A 12,611-nucleotide genomic window follows, 5' to 3' on the forward strand; every position below is an offset into this window, starting at 1 on the left:
TCAGAGATTAGGGAAATAAAAAAAGAAAAAACCTTAGAGATCATTTCAAACCCTCTTTGTAGGCTTCTAGGTGGTGCAGTGGATAGAATGCTGGGCCCAGAGTCAGGAAGACCTAGTTTAAATCTGACTTCAGACACTTATTAGCTGTGTGACCCTGGACAAATCACTTAACCCTGTTTGCCTCAGTTTCCTCATCTATAAAATGAACTGGAGAAAGAAATGACCAGATACCCCAGTATCTTTGTCAAGAAAACCCCAAATGGGGTCACAAAGAGTTGGTCAGGACTGGACAGCAACAACAACCTTTTAGCATTTCCAGACCACATCCTAGCCCTCAAGAAACCGAGTCCCGCAGAGTTGATATAGACTTGCCTGAGGTTACAGTTAGTGGTGAAGCAGGGAATAAAAGTGGGTCTTCTAACTCCTAGTCCAGTGTTCTACCACCCACCATGCTTCCTCCTTGGGGAACATGTAAAACTTGATGTCTAACTAATCTGGGGATTTTTTTTCAAGCATTTTGAAGTCAAGAATAATAAAAAATTTAATTGCAAGAGGTGATAAATTACTAAGTAAAGTCCAACTTTATCTCTGTAGATGAGGCTGAAATGCCTCGCAGTTCTGTATCAGGTCACCACTTTTCTTCTCAATCAGAGGCACTTGTTAGACCCTTCCTGCTCAGTCAATCAACCAGTATTTTTTGATCACTGACAAGAGCCTAGAACTGTGCTAGGCCTATAGCTCTAAGATATAATCTTTTCATTCAATAAGCCAACATTGCTTTAAAGCAGACCCACAACACTCCCAAGTGTGTGGAGGCAGATTAAAATGTAATTGGGAAATGTTTACCAAATAAATAAAAATCCAATAGAACATAATAATGTTAACGTTTTCTAAGTCAATATACACATGCAGGCATGTGGCCCCCTTTCTCTGTGAATTTGACACCACTACTCTAAAGAATCCTTCTGTGGGTTTCTAAGATCCCTTTGTCCAACCAAAAGAACCTAGCTATTGGATGACAATCTTGGCTATCTAAGTTTTTAACACATTTATCTCTTAATGTTAACAATGTTCCTTTGTTGCATATGTAAAAGGAGGAAAATTGTTCCTATAATTCATATCATTGCTAAATTTTCCATCTGTAGTTGCAAACCACCATGTAAGCCAACCTGCTGCATTGAATCCAATTGAGGTAGGGACATGGTGGTAGGAATCAAGGGAGGATTTATGGACCAGAGCTTCAACCCTGTCCATATGCCAATTATATCATGGCACAATTCATGGATTCCATGTCATTTCCATCATCAGAACTCACCAACTTGCCAGCACTTAAATTTTTTTTTGATGAAAACAAATGTGCATTTCACGTTTTGAATTTTTATTTTGAATATGTGACAGCTGTGAAAACGTAAACTTTGGCTGCTCAATCAATTATAATCATATGCTGCAACTAACGAGATATTTTGATACAGACAATGATACAGCCTGTGCCCCTCCCTGACTGCCCCCCAAAGATAACTCCAAATTGCTTGTTTATCAGAGGCCGTGGAGAGATCTTTTCAGGAAATGAACATAGACATCACAGGTAGCAAAGACTTCAGACCACATCTGACTTTCCTGAAGCTATCCAAAGCACCTGCCCTGAGGAGAAAGGTAATTAAATTGATTCAAGCTTTCTACTAAATATTCTTTTTTCACTCCTCATTCTGTTTTCTTTTTGGTATAAAAGAGATTTTTCAAGTTATATTATTCTTGGTTTGTGTGTATATGTATTTGTACATACACATGCACAGCCCCTCATATACGTCTTGTATGTGTGTGAATATATAAGCATATATGTGTGTGTTTATTTTATTTTATTTTATTTTTTTTAAGATTGGGTCTCCCTCTCTCCCTCTGTCTGGAAGTAGAATGGCTACTCAAAGGCCTGAACCCATCCACTGCTGATCTGTGACTTCTGTTTGCAACCTGCCCTTAGGCAGCCCAGTGCCCACTTCCTTCTACCCATCCTCCAGGGGTTTATCATATTAATGCAAGATTTAGTCTAGACACTAGACCTGTTCTAGGGGTGTGTACTATGACATCTGACTTGTCCTTGGTATATTAAAGATTATGTTCCCTGAGTCACCACCAATAGAGCATGTTTTGAGTGGGTGTTCTAATAATGGTAATGGATTGCACTGAGTCATCTACTATCTTAAGCCCTATCCACACCATGACCTTATAATTATAGAAGCAGATGTTCACGTTCTGGTGTGAAGTTTGTGGCCATCAGAGAGTTGGACTCAGAAGTTAGCTGCTCCATGTGGAAAATAAACCTGTGATCCTGGCCTCATTAACGTCATACCAAAACACCACCACCAATGGGCCCTTCCCAGCAACTGGTAATATACTTAGTCTCCTAACCTTGTGATGGCATCTCCTCATAAGATGAAGGTGAAAAGATTTCACTTATGGGATCTTCAGATATGAAAGACACAAAGCATGTCCTTAATGTGTGTGGCTACAGCCTGCTTAGGACCTAATGTGATTCTATATTTGCTTTTGTGGTCGAGATTTCCTGTTACATCAGGATTGTGAGATCATTTACTCCCATCATCAGATAGGGGCTGGGGAAAGCATTTAGCTTGAGTGGGGGAGAAAGGGAGAAAGAAAGAGAAGGGGGAGATTAATGTCATGTTGGAATCCAGACTGCAGAGTTTCTTTTACAATTATAAATATTATATGAAGTGCTGATGTAACCTTTACTGCAGCGTGACATGGGATTTGGCTGTTTTTATGACTTAACGCTTAAAGTAAGAAGCGAGTCTCTGATTAGATTAGTCTTCTCCCCAGCAGACTATTGTCCTTCACATTTGCAAGAACACTTTTATTTATTGGATCAATCTAATGCAAATCTACTCACCAAAATAACATCTATCCAAACCAGAAAATGTGGTGCAATAAGGAAATTCCCTTATATTCTTGAACCATAAATGTCTTTCAGCTTGGATATTGGCTTGGCTAAGCAATATATAAAACACAATGTGTTGAACCCCACGTACTCGGTGCTATTGTTTTTACATGAAGAATTAGATTTCAGTTCTGTTCATGTTGCATAGAGAGGAGAAAGTAATGGGATTTTAATGACTTAAGTAGTTTGTTGGGATTGTAGATAGCTAAATACAGTAAACTAAGAGGCAAATTTAGCTCTAAGGAACAAAATTAGATTTTTTTTTCTGTTTCCTATTCAGTAACATAATTATTTGTGAAACTTTCCAATTCAATGATTTCCAGGGAATTGATCTAAGTTGGGGGGTTGGGGCATCACTGTCACCCTTTTTTTTCTATCCTGTTCTGTCGTTAAGCAGCTTTGCAGACTGCAATCAATCATAGTGCATTACCTCTATTTGGGTGCTCACCCCTAACTTTTAAAAACTAATATCTTTAACATTCATTTAGAAATCAAAGAATGTCAATTTGCCTTTTAATGACTTTTGTAACAGAGTCACTTAATAACAGGATTGTGAGGTTTAACCTTTTTTAAAAAAAAACTTAGCAACATCTGTCAGGTGAAAATTAAAAAAGGAAAGCCTAAGTAGGGCTGGAAATTAAAATGGCCCATGGCTAAGAATCAAGCAAAGACTCCATATACTGCAAGAGATATGATGTCAGGCAAATAAGGCACCAAAATATTGTTCTAGCTATTATGATGCCATCTACTGGCTATAATTACGTTTTGATACATTGAACCATCCTTTCAGTACAGTATGAGGGAGGAAACTTAAGTCACCCACAGGCAAAGTCCTAATAGCTTGTTTTATTTTCAAGGCTATATTCAGGGGGTTCTGTGCTGAATGTCAGTCTTTGGAAGAGCACGCTAGTTACATTCTCAACTTTAGCCTACATGTTTTTTTAAAAACCTACTATGAATATAAAGGCCTTTCTTTAGATTTTATTTGTGTTTGTAAGCCCAATGCTGTTGTTCACCAAAGACTCTGTGTGATGGGTAGATATGAGGGTTACTGCTTCAACAAGTCCAATCCATTCCAGATGTGCCACAGTGTATTGACATCTGGATATGGTTTCTTTGTGATTGTACCTTAATATACTTTGCAAAAGCAGTCAGATTCTAGCTGCTCACCACAGAGGACATGGGCAGTATGCCAAATGGCACGCTTCACATGCTATTGAGTACCATACAGACAGTCTCCATCTGCATTTCCGTGTTTAAGAATAATCGGCACTGGTGTCCAGCATAAACAGAACCCTCAGGGTTGAAACAGGATTCGATTCTTCGCATTCCACACCTGTAAATTCTAGCAGAATGGCTCTATGAAGCAAAACTGTCTTAGTTGCTTGCATAAGTATTGGGGAAGGACATTATGGATTAAAATAGCACTGCCTTTGGATTTTATAATTGGGGGAAAATTAATATCTATGGGCAGTTCCCCTGAAGTCACAGAGCTACAAATTTATCATATGGGTTTACTTTCAATTAAAAGATAAGAGTGGTGCTCTTAAGTTGGGCATAAGAAGTATGCTAAGGCTTCCTACTTGTCACTTGAAAATAGAATCCACCAAAGGAGTGGAAAACCAAAGTAGCCCCTGTCTCTAGGTTACTGGGGGGACATTCTGGTTAGCTGATTCACACTAGATTTCCTGATCTAGGATTGTTAATGAGAAGTCCAAGGGTAGCCTTCTAGGATGCAAGGGAATGGGGAGTCATTTCTTTTAAGTCAGGAAAATAGGTCCCAGTCAGTCTAGCAAAGAGGACTTCTCACATTGACAGGCAAAAGAAAGGATACCTTTCAGTGGTGAGGGATAAGGTGGTGGTAAGGGTGAGAGACTGCCATTTGGGAAAACACTGACTAGATAGTATGGAACCTATATCATGTCTGTTTAATTGATTATTTGCCATAATTGCTTTGCTTGTCCTTATGCACTGTCCTCACAAGAATATATAAAAATGTAAGAAACGATCCACTTCGAATCGAGAAGGAATAAGGGAAAGAGAAAGCATGTCTCCCTCCAAAAAAATCCAGCTACCAAATGCAAGCTGTGACAATGAATGCATAGTTCTTAATTAAAATGGACAAACTGAAAAAAAAAATGAATATGTATTTTGGAAGCAGCCTGTGCATTCTGTGCTACAATGGGGATATCTCAAACTCTGGAAAGTGGCCATTCAGGGTGCAGGGAAGGCCAATTTTTAAAGTACTGTGTTAATTGACATACAGACCAAGCTTCGGCTCAGTCTTTCCACAGCTAATAATTAAACTACTTTGGTGGTATTAACAAAACCTTAGATTTTATAATTTTTTACAAAGCACTTTCATAGGATCAATGAGGTTTTATACCTATATACACAGATGTATATATGTATATGTGTATATGTAAATACATACCCACATATATACATATACTTAAATGTATGGGTATGTATGTGTGCGTATGTATATATACATGTAATACATATATAAGTATACTATACATGTGGATATATACATACACACAAATATAGATGTACACATATATACACACATACCCACATATATACATGTAACTATACATATACACATGGTATATGCATATATACATCTACACATATACACATATATACTCTCATTGATCCTATGAAAATGTTTTGTAAGAAAGTAACAAACTCCAAGGTTTTGTTATCACCACCAAAGTAGTATGTTATTGGCTACCATTAAGACTGAGTTGAAGCTTGATCTGTATGTTGATAAATATAGTACTTTAAAAATTGGCTTTACCTATCTATACACACATACACCCCTCCCCCCTTCCAACTCTGGGATAAGGAAGGATAGTGTTAGACATAGAAGAATTCTATTGTAGGGGATTAAGGCCTTTGGTTTTCCTTATCCATTGGGTATAAATTGATCGGCTTGGGCTGTTGTGGATTAATCAGGAGGTAAATTGGGTGCCTTGGACTATAGGGGTTCACAGCCACCCTTTTGTGTTGGTCTATAGAAAGGACAGTCAGTTGTAGCGTTCCCATGTTTTTCTATGAGTTAAAACTATATTATTTCCCCAGTTCTACTGGTCTCAATTTGAATTCCAACCAAAAATCTATAGTTGATAGCATTAAAAAAAGATATCGTTCTGCCTCATGGATTTAGTACTAGAAGAAAAGGTGATCTAGTACAACTGACTTGTTTTATAGATGAGGAAACTGAGACACTGGTCAGTTTAGTGGCTTACACAAGGTACCACAGGTGGTAGGTGGCAGAATAGATTTTGAATCCATGGTTTCTGATTCCAAATCCATTGTTCTCCCTGTTACAGCATGGTTTAAAAGAGAATGAAAGGACTTCCCCAACCAAAAGGAAAAATTCAAGATTCCTTCTAATTATTATAACTTGAGTCACTTTCAATCTTACCAAAGTCATTTCTCATCAGCCTTGGCCTACCTTCACAAAATAAGCTATAAATTCTCCCAAGAAACATTGAACAATTTCCAAGATGTAAAAAGCACCAGGTTCCTTTCTCCCCCTTCTGGAAAAGTACAAGAAAAGCAGACCATGCCAGACTGGGAGGCAGATGCTATGGCACTGGGCAGTAAGAACTTGCGGCAAAGCCATAAGCTTTCCTTCAGTGATTGGGCCAGAGGGGAGGAACACAGATTTCTGATAAGGAGTTGAAGTTTTCCAAGAAAAGGAGCTGCAAACAATGGTAAACAATAAAAATGACTCAGATATTTGTGATTTTTTCCCTCTTCTAGATCAACTAGCAATTTTTACATTTTCCTTTTGGGTGAGCCTTTCCCGGTTATCAAGATATTCCCAAAGCAGATTTCTAACTGCCTAGTATCCTGCATATGGTAAGAACCTATTTTCTCACTGAAAGGCTCTCTGTCATGTTTATTTCCTTTCATATAGTTTGATTGCAATATAATTTCATTTCAGAATCACCAAGTACTAAATAATGCCTTTAGATGTTGTAAATGAGATTTCCTCTTTTCCCCTTTTTCTCCTTCTAAGTTGAATTCATAAACATTTATTAAACACCTAATGTATTGGACATTGTGCATAGGCACTTGGGATACAAAGAAAAAACTGATAGACAGTCCCTGCCCTTGTATTCTGCTGGGGGGGGGGCAGAGGCACAATGGAGAGGAAGGAAGGGGAATATGACATGGGCATAGATAAATCAATAAAAAGTACATGGGAAGCAAATTGAGAAGGGGGAGAGAGTGTATGTGTTCTCTTCACAATTCACCTGGTTTGAATTTAATTTCCAGAGGGTTGATTATATTATTGCTCAGTATATGCCAACTTATAAGAACTTCATAATAAGTTTTACTCTGTAATTGGCCACTGTGTTCCATGGAGAGGAATTGTGGGAGTTTGCAGAAACAAAAAGATGCACACAACTAGACCGTAAATACATGATGGGGTTTATTATACAGGAGATAAATTAATGGGAGGACACAAAGAATATGATAATGGGCAAAGATTTTTATCGGTTAATGAATGTCGAGGTTTCTAATATATAGTGGTATATATCCTGGCTTCTACTAGCCCAAAATTATTAAAGCAGGCAATATATTTTTAAAAGGAGATGCAATTTTATTTCTTATTTTAAACAGATGGCCATATACACACACACACATATATATGTAAGTACACATATGTGTATGCACACACACCTATAAATAAATATACATATACATATATATATATCTTATGTTGGGGAACAGGACCAATCCTCATATTTCAAAAATAACCATTTTTTTTCCCTTTACTGGATCTGTGATTTCACCATCATAGGAATCTTCTGGAAAAGAATTCCTTCTATCAAGTCAGATTAGCTCCTTTAATTCAAATTCTATTCAGAGCAGGGGTCCCTAAGCCTATTTTTGTGTCCTTGACCCCTTTGGCACTTTGGTGAAGCCTTTGAACCTCTTTTCACGGTTGTTCTTGAGAATTTACCTTCTGCATAGAACACGTGATAGATAGACAGATAGATAGATATATTGAAAGTGACTCTAAGTTGCAATGATTAGAAGGAATCATGAATTTTTCCTTTTGATTAGGAAGCCCTATTCTCTTTTAAACCATTTTATAGTGGAAAGAACAATGAATTTGGAATCAGAAACCAGGAGTTCAAAATCTACTCTATCACCTACCGCCTGTGGTTTTATTTATGTGTGTGTGTGTGTGTGTGTGTGTGTGTGTGTATGTGTGTGTGTAGTCTAAATCCAGGTAAACATTTATTATATATAGTCTAAATCCTGGTATTAGTAGACCCTACTCTAGTAGGATTCTAGAGTCTATGTTAATTTGTCTCTAAATTTAAAAAAAATGTTAAATTGAAGAAATTATATAATCCTGGGGCCTCTTCTGGTTCTAACTCAAGATTCACAATTGCTCCAGAGACTCAAGCTATCCTGTGATGTACCCTGAAGAGCCCTGGTAAGCATAGGAATGCCTAAACCCAGACAATGTTTGACAATGAGGTCTTAAAGCACAAGCTAAGTTTAGGTGCCCTTTGGGGTGGGGTTGAGGAGCAACTAACATTCAAACAACCCCATTCAGAATTAACATTTTCCTGATCGTGTACTACTAGCACTGTAGAACATATTGCTAATAAAGTTTAAATCCATGTTAATTGCCATGGAAGCTAGATACTGTTATTTTCTTTCCTATCACAGACCACCTGCCTAAATCCAGCCAGCCCTTTTGTGGAATCAGCATAACCTATCTGCACTATGAAAGGCACTTCCTTCTCTACTGACCTTCTTTAGTGGGTGTATCTTATTATGTAAATAATAGCACCGTTTGTATGTGTGTATATATGTACATATTTCTGTTTGTGTATATTAATACATCTCTTCCTCTAAACTCTAGAGTCCCCAAGGAAAGGGCTTAGTTCCTCTCCTTTGGAATGTTGTATAGTACCTATTAATATGCTCAGTACTATGAGGAGTTTGGTAAATTCCATTAATTCACTAATTGATTTTATTGGCTCCTCAAAATCTCAGAAAGAGGACAAGCCTCAGAACCCAATTCCTGAGTAAGAATCGCGATTAGAAGATACCTGACAAGGAATCATCTAGCCTTTGCTTGAAGACTTCCAGGGGAAGAGAAACCTACTAGCTTCAGGGACAGCCAGCTCTTTCTACTTTGGGATGACTCCAATCATTAGGACATTGTTTCTTACACCAAATCTAAACTTGGCCCATCGCAGCTTTCACTCAGTCACTGCTCCTGGCTCAGCCCTCCGTAGACAAGGAGAAAAAGTCTAATCCTTCTTCCACCTAATAGCACTTAAAATACTTGAAGACAGCTCATGTCCTCCACAAGTCTTCTCTCCTGCAAGCTAAACATCTGCAGTTCCTCATGATTTCAAAGCCCAACCTAGTTGTCCTTAGTGAGTGAGTGAATCAACAAACATTAAGTATTTCCTAAGTTCTAGAAACCCAAAAGAAAAGGCAGCTCTCATTCTAACGGAGGAGACAATATTCTAACAACTACATTCACATAAATATATATGTACAGAATAATGGGGGGCAGCTAGGTGGCACAGTGGATAGAGGACCGGTCTTGGATTCAGGAGGACCTGAGTTCAAATCCGGCCTCAGACACATAACACTTACTAGCTATGTGACCCTGGGCAAGTCACTTAACCCCATTGCCTAGGCAAAAAAAAAAAAGAATAATGAGACATAATCTCAGAGGGAAAACACTAACTGTTGGAAGAACTGGTAAAGGTCTCCTGCAGAAGATGGAATTTAAAGAAAACCAGGGAACCAGGAGGCAGAGCTGAGTGGGGAAAGTGTTCTCTGCATGGAGGACAGGTGGTGAAAAGGTGTGAAACAAGAGATAGAGCGTTGTGTGGCCAGTGTAAGCTACCCCTGAATCATATGGTATAGAGAGAGGAATAAAGTGTGAGAAGAATGGAAAGATAGAAGCACCCAGGTTGTGAAGGGCTTTAAAAGCCAAATGGAGACTTTTATATTTGCTCCTGGAAGTAATGGGGAGACACTGGAGTTGAGTCAGGGCAAAGTGGTGACATATTCAGACTATATACTAAACTGAGATTCTGTGGAGCTAATAAAATAAATTAGTGAATTATGGAATTTACCGAACTCCTCACTGGGCTGAGCATTATAATGGGCACTATACAACATTCCAAAGGGAAAAAGATAAGCCCTTTCCTTGCGGACTCCAGAGTTTAGAGGAAGAGATATACTAACGTACACAAACAGGAATATGTACATATTTTCATAGAAAGTTTTAGCAACTGAATATAGGAGCAAGTAAAAAAGTGAGACAGAAAGACCGATAGAAGGTTAATGTAACCGTACAGGCATGAGGGCCTATACCAATATGGTAGCTGTGTAAGTGGAGAGGAGATGTGTACAATAGATGCTGTTGTAAAGCTATAAGCGACAAGATTTGACAACATTGGATTATTGAGTGAGTGTGAATGAGGAGTCAAGGATGACATGAAGGTTGTGAGCCTGAGCGAAGAGATGATCTTGGTGCCCACACCAAGAACAGGAAAGTCGGGAAGAGGGGAGAGTTTGGGAGAAAGAGAGTGAGTGCCATTTTGGACGTGTTGAGTTTGAGGTACCTACATCCAATTCAAGATGCATAAAAGGCTGCCGGTGACACAGGATTGGAGTTCAGGAGAGGAATTAGGACTGGATGCATAGATCTAAGAGTCATATAGGGATGATAGTTGAATGCATGGTAGGGGATGATATCTCCAAGTAATATAGAGGGAGAAGATGAGGGCCCAGAACACCGAAGGTTAGTGGTCATGTCAGCCAAGGAAATGAGGAGGGCTCACAGGTGGAAGAGAACCAGGGGAGAACAGTGTTCCCAAAACCTAGAGAGAGGATATCCAGGAAGACGTGGTGATCAACAGTGATCAAAGGCTGCAGGTCAAAAAGAGTGAGATCAAGAAGAGGCCATTAGATTTTGCAAATAAGAGATGATGGGTAACTTTGGAAAGAACAGTTTAAGCTAAGTAAGGAGACTCAACACCAGATTTCCGAGGGTTTAGGAGAGGAAAGAAGTGAAGGCAAGCTTTGTGGTTCATGTAGATCTTTGTTAAACTGTGTTTTCACTGTTTGAGGAGCTTTTGTCCAACAAGAGCTGGAGTAGGCTAAAAACCATGTTTGCGCGATTCAGGAAGCTACCTCATCTGCTACAGTCTCCAAGTGGGTTGTGCTGCAAGCAGGGGCAGGGGCCACTGAGGGGCTGAAAGGGGCTGAGACAGGGTAGCCTAAGCAGTCCTCAGCTATTCTAGACACAGCCTTTCCCTGTAGGCGTCTCTGAAGGGTAATTATCTTGTGCACTGAACATCTGTTCTGTGTCAGTTTAAAAATGTAGCACTCAAAACTGAAAACAAGATTGCTGATGTGGTCTGACCACAGTAGGGTATAGCAAGATACTGACCCCCTTTATCGTGGATACTATGCCTCTTTTAGTTCAGCCTAAGAGCTTATTAACTTTTTGACTGCCACATCACACCATTGACTCATACTGAGCTAACAGCCCACTAAAAAACTAGATTTTTATTAGATGAATGGCTACCTAGCCAAACTGACTTTATTTTCTATTGGAGAAGTCTTGGCATATATGTATAGGACTTCATATTTCATCTCTATTAAACTTATACTTTTTTAATATCCAGCCCAATATTTTAGATTATAAAGGACTTTGGGGATCCTCACTGTGTCATCTTCAAATCTGATAAGCATGACATTTCTATAATCCTTAATATAAAATCATCAACAAAAATGTTGACCAGCGCAGAGGCGAGGATAGATATTTGGTTCACTTCAATGAAGGCCTCCTTCAAAGTTCACATTGAATAATAATTTTGTCATGGGTCCATCAGCTCAATCAATTCTATTTCTACTTATCAATCATCTAGGCCACATCTCCCCTTTCCTACAAGAATAATTACAACTACCGCATTACCCTGATCTGCTAGTATAATAACCTTGTCAAAAAAGAAAGTCTTTGGTTGAACATGACCTGTTTCTACTAAAGCTATGCTGGCTTTTTCTGACCACCACTTCCTTTTCTAAATGTTCACTAACCAACCCATGAATAATGCATTCTAGAATTTTGCCACGAACTCAGGTCAAACTCAGTGGTCTATAGTTTACAGACTCCATTCTCTTCCCTTTCTTTTCTTTTCCTTTTTTTTTTTTAAATTGGGACGTTTGTCCCTCTACAGCCTGTAGTAAGTACCTCTTTCTTTCACTACATTCTTTCAGAAATCACTGATAATGGCTCTGCAATCACATCTGCCAGTTTTTCAATACCTTAGCATGTATCTGATCTGGATCTATTCATTTGAACTTGTCAAGAGCAGCTAAATGCTCTCTTACCATCTTCCACCTTTCCTTGGATATCAACTCCCTATTAGCCACTGTGGATCCAAGCTTTCCAGTCCAAAGACTCTCATTTTTGGCAGAGAAAACTGAGTGGAAGCAGCTCTGCTTTCTTCGTTATCAGTTCTCATCATCCTATCCACCCTGAGCAATGGTTTTACCCCTTCTTTGATTTTCCTCTTTTCCCCAATATAACTTAGAAGATTTTTGTTGCTCTCTACTAGCTTGCTCTGCCAAGCTCAGCACATTC

The sequence above is a fragment of the Phascolarctos cinereus genome, unplaced genomic scaffold (assembly GCF_003287225.1).
Source record: "Phascolarctos cinereus isolate Bilbo 61053 unplaced genomic scaffold, phaCin_HiC Scaffold_4;HRSCAF=312, whole genome shotgun sequence".
Classification (NCBI taxonomy): Eukaryota; Metazoa; Chordata; class Mammalia; order Diprotodontia; family Phascolarctidae; genus Phascolarctos; species Phascolarctos cinereus.